This window comes from Dasypus novemcinctus, chromosome 8 (genome assembly GCF_030445035.2).
Source record: "Dasypus novemcinctus isolate mDasNov1 chromosome 8, mDasNov1.1.hap2, whole genome shotgun sequence".
Classification (NCBI taxonomy): Eukaryota; Metazoa; Chordata; class Mammalia; order Cingulata; family Dasypodidae; genus Dasypus; species Dasypus novemcinctus.
Window position 1 is genome coordinate 88,257,300 of NC_080680.1, and position 5,045 is coordinate 88,262,344.

Genomic DNA, 5,045 nt, shown 5'->3' on the forward strand with positions numbered 1-5,045 from the left:
TTGTATGGGTACACCACATTTTGTTTATCTTTCATCAATTTGATGGGCATTTGGATCATTTCCACTTTGGGGCTATTATGAGTAATGCTACTATCCACATTTATGTATGCAGGTGCTTTTGTAAACATATGTTCTCATTTCTCTTGGATATATACCCAGGAATGGAATGACTGTGTTGTATGGTAACTCTGTATTTAACATTTGGAAGACCTGCCAGACTTTTTTCAAAGTAACTGCACCATTTACATTCCCATCAGCCAAGTATGAGAGTTCCAGTTTCTCCACATCCTCACTTGACTTACTATTGTGTCTTTTTTTATGATAGTGGTCCTAGTGGGTGTGAAGTGGTAGCACATTGTGGGTTTTTTAAAAATTTCGCTTTAATTTTTTGGTAACAGATTGGTAAAATATACTATATTAGTCAGCTAACAGGGTGCTGATGCAAAATACCAGAAATCTGTTGGCTTTTATAAAGGGCACTTACTGGGGGCAGAAGCTTACCATTCCCAGGCCATAAAGCATAAGTTACTTCCCTCACCAAAATCTGTTGCCATGTGTTGGAGCAAGATGGCTGCCGATGTTCAGCCTTCCTCTTCCTCCCAAGGCTCCGTGGTCCCAGCTTCTTCCAGTATCAACTGTAGGCTGGGATAAGTCTTGTCTCTCTCCCAGGGCTCATTTCTCTCCAGGCTCAGCTGCTCTGCTCTCTCTACAAGGCCAGCTGTGAACTATCAGGCAAACAGCTCGTCTCTCTTCCTAGACTCTGCCATGTCTACTGGAGCCTTCCCTCTTTCCTCATGTATCTGCTTCTCTGTGTATTTACTTCCTGGGGCTCCAGCATTAAAACTCACAGTAACTCCTCTGCTTTGTCGTTTTCTCTGTGAGGCCCCGCCCACCAAGGAGGCTGGGACTCAACGTCTTACTGACATGGCCCAATCATAACCCTAATCATAATTTAATCAAGTAAAAGTGAAACCTCTGAAGATAATATAATCTAATACACCCAGAGGATCAGACCAGTTTATAAACACAATCCAATATCTATTTTTGGAAATCATAAACAATATCAAACTGCTACATACATGTAACATAAAAATCATTTTAACCATTTTAAGTGGACAATTCTTTGACAAATCACTGACATTGAGAATGCTGTGAAACTTTTGCCACTGTATAGTTGTAGACTATTTTCATCATCCTCAACCAAAACTCATACTCATTTAGTAATAACTGCCCATCTCCCTGCCTCCTGCCACTCCTTGTAATCCCTTTCCTGCTTTCTGTCTCTATAACTATGCTTATTCTAAGTATTTCATATATGAGACATCATACAGTATTTGCCCTTTTGTGTCTGGCTTACTTCACTCAGCATGATGTCTTTCTTCATGGCTCATCCACATTGTCACATGTATCAGAACTTTGTTCCTTTTCTTGACACCTTGATTTTGGACTTCTCCTAGCCTCAAAACTGTAAGCCAATAAATCCCCATTGTTTAAGCCAACCATTGCATGGTATTTACTTTAGCAACAAGGAAACTAAAATAGTGTTTGGTCCCAGAAGGTGGGGTGCTGCTATTACAAATACCTAAAAATGTGAAAACAGCTTTGGAATTGGGTAAGGCAGAGGCTGGAAGTATTGTGAGATGCTTGATAGTAAAATCCTAGATTGCTTTAAAGAAACTGTTGGTAAAAATATGGACATTAAAGTTACTTCTGATGAGGCCTTAGAAGGAAATAAATGATAAATGTGTTATTTAGAACCTGGAGGAAAGTGATCCTTGTTTTAAGGAAAAGCCTGGTGAAGATGAGGTCTGATGTCACATGGAAGGCAGAACGTGAAAGCCATGAACTAAATATTTAACCAAGGAGATTTCCAAGCTGAGTGTGGAAGGTATAGCTTGGTTTCTCCTTGCAGCTTATAGTGAAATGAGAGAGGAAAGGGATAAACTGAGAAGTAAACTCTTATGCACTAAGAAACTAGAAATTGCTTGGGAAATTCTGAGACTATCCAGATAGTGTGCTTTGAGGCTAGAGCCAGAAACAGCTCTATCACAGACCTCCCTGAGCTTCCAAGAAGCGAGTCTCTGGGAATAGGGCTCCGTGTGAGGGTTTAACTGAACATGGATCCACCAGCCATTTCAGTGGCAGTCAAGATTGGAGGTGCAGTTATCCACAAAAGATCTGTGGAAATAGCTGTTGATGGTTTTGACCCTCGTGACCTGTACACAAAGACAAGGATTTTTGCAAAATTTGTATGAACCAAACCACTGCCAGCCTGGACTGAAAGGGACAGAGAAAGGACAAATTGAGATAAGAATGACTTCAAGGGCAGAGCCATGGAAAACAAGGTCTGGACCAAAGAGATCTCCTCAGGCTAGGAGAGCAGGTCCACCCATGTTTGTGGAAAGGCAGGTCCACCCATATATTTGGAGGAGGCAGGCCTTCCGCCCCATTGTTCAGGGAGAATGCTTCCACTCCGATGCTCGGAGATGGTGGGGCTTGTGCCCAGTGTTCACAGGAGCCTGGCTGCCACCATAGTGCTCAGAGAGAGTGGAGCCTTCACCCCAGGGTTCAGGAACTGCATGGTTCTGTGTGAGTACTTGGAAAGGACGGGGCTGCCACGCCAGCAGGCCCAGAGGACAAATCATCCATGCACAGATGATCCTCAGACCTTGAAGCCTAATGGATTTTGTTCTGCTAGGTTTCAGAATTGTTTGGAACCCAGGACTCCTGTTTTTCTTTCAGTTTCTCCCTTCTGGAATGGAAATGTTTTTCCTATGTCCATCCTTCCATTGTACATTTGAAGCAGATAGCCTGTTTTCTAGATTCCTGAGGTCCACAGTCAGAGGGGAATTGTGCCCCAGGACAGATCATACCTATAATCTATTTTGATAAGATTTTGTACTTACTATTGTTTCTGAAATGATTTAAGACTTTTGGAATGTTGTGATGGAATGAATGTATTTTGCCTGTGGGGGGAAAATGTGAATTTTAGGGGTCCAGAGGATGGACTGTGGTGGTTTGGAGCTATGTACCCTTTAACTTAATCCATTCCTATGGTTGTGGACCCATTGTAAATAAGATCTCTTCAAGATGTTACTTCAGGGAAATGGATGTGTGTCAACCAATTGGGCTCCCGTCTACCATAGAGGAGGTCCAGGGTTTGATGCCCAGGGCCTCCTGGTGAGGGCAAGCAGGCCCGTGTGGTGAGCTGGCCCATGCGGAGTGCCGGCCCATGCAGGGAATGTCACCCCACGCAGGAGTGCCGCCCTGCGTGGGAATGCCATCCCGCACAAGAAAGCCACCACGCGCAGGAGTGCCGGTCGATGCAGAGAGCTGGCGCAGCAAGACAATGCAATAAGAGACACAGAGAAGAGAAAATGAGAAGATGTAGCAGAACAGGGAGCAGAGGTGGCACAAGAGAGTAATCGCCTCTCTCCCACTCCGGAATGTCCAGGATCAGTTCCCAGAGCCACCTAATGAGAATATAAGCAGACACAGGAGAATATGCAGCAAATGGACACGGAGAGCAGGAGAGCAGACAATGGGGGTGGGGGGGTAGGGGGGTAGGAATAAATAAAAATAATAAACCTTTTTTTAAAAAAAAGATGTTACTTCAATTAAGATGTAGCCCAAATGAATCAGGTTGGGCTTTAGTCCAGATTATTGGAGTCCTTTATACTCACCGTGAAAGTCAGACACAAAAAGCCTGAGGGAGCAACCAGAAGCTGAAAGTCAATAGAACCAGAAGAGAAAAGGAGACCAGGAGAGGCCCCCTGACAGAAGAGCCAGCACCAGGATGCCAGTCTTCAGAAGGAAGTCACCACCATGATGACACCTTGATTCGGGACTTTTCCTAGCCTCAAAACCATGAGCCATCTAAGAAACCATTGCCTAACCCAAAGTCATGAAGATTTATTCCTCTGTTTTCTTCTAGCAGTTTTATAGTTTTAGGTCTCATATTTAGGCATTTGATCCACTTGAGTTGATTTTGTGAGGCAGAGTCCAAATACTTTCTTTTACATGTAGATAATCCAGTTGTTCGAGCACCATATATTGAAACAATTTCTTCCACCCATTTTGAATTGTCTTGGCACACTTGTCACATATCAAGTGACCATAAATATTAGGGTTTATTTATTTATGGATTCTCAATTCTGCTCTTTTGGTCTAAATGTCTGTTTTTATGCTAGTGTCACACTATCTTGATTCCTTTTATAGTACATTTTGAAATTGAGCAGTGAGTCCTTCCAACTTCATTCTTTTTCAAGGCATTAACTTTTAAAATTTTATATCTGTTAAGTTTCCTTTTTAAAAATAGATTTATTTATTTCTCTCCTCTCCCCCTCCTTCTCCCCGGCCCCATTGTCTGCTCTCTGTGCCTATTTGCTATGTGTTCTTCCGCATCTGATTGCATTATCCAGCCGCACCAGGAATCTGTGTCTCTTTTTTTTTATTGTGTCATCTTGCTGCGTCAGCTCTCTGTGTGTGCAGCACCACTCCTGGGCAGACTGCACTTTTTTTGCACGGGGTGGCTCTCCTTATGGGGCATAGTCTTTGTGCATGGGGCACCCCTACATGGGGGATACCCCTGCACTGCATGGCACTCCTTGTGCATATCAGCACTGCGTGTGGGCCAGATCACCCCACTGGTCAGGAGACCCTGAGTTTGAACCCTGGACCTCCCATGTGGTAGGCAGACGCTCTATCAGTTGAGCCAAATCTGCTTCCCATGACTTAGGTTCAGTTTTTTAGCAGAATGATTTGCAGGTAGTGTGTGTGCTTCCAGAGGCAGGACATGATGTTGGGTTAACTCTGTGATGTTCCCGTCCATTGATGATCATTGGCTGGACTATTTTTTCATTGGAGGAAGTTTACATTTTGAATGGATCACTCTAGTTGCAAGGTAGATGGGTTACAGGATTGTCCTAATGATTGAGGGGAAACTCATTCAACAAAGTGCTGGCACACAGCAACCACTCCAAAAGTATTATCCACTTTATGTTATTGTTGTTGTTGTTGTTAGAGCTGTGTGTGTGAGACCCAAG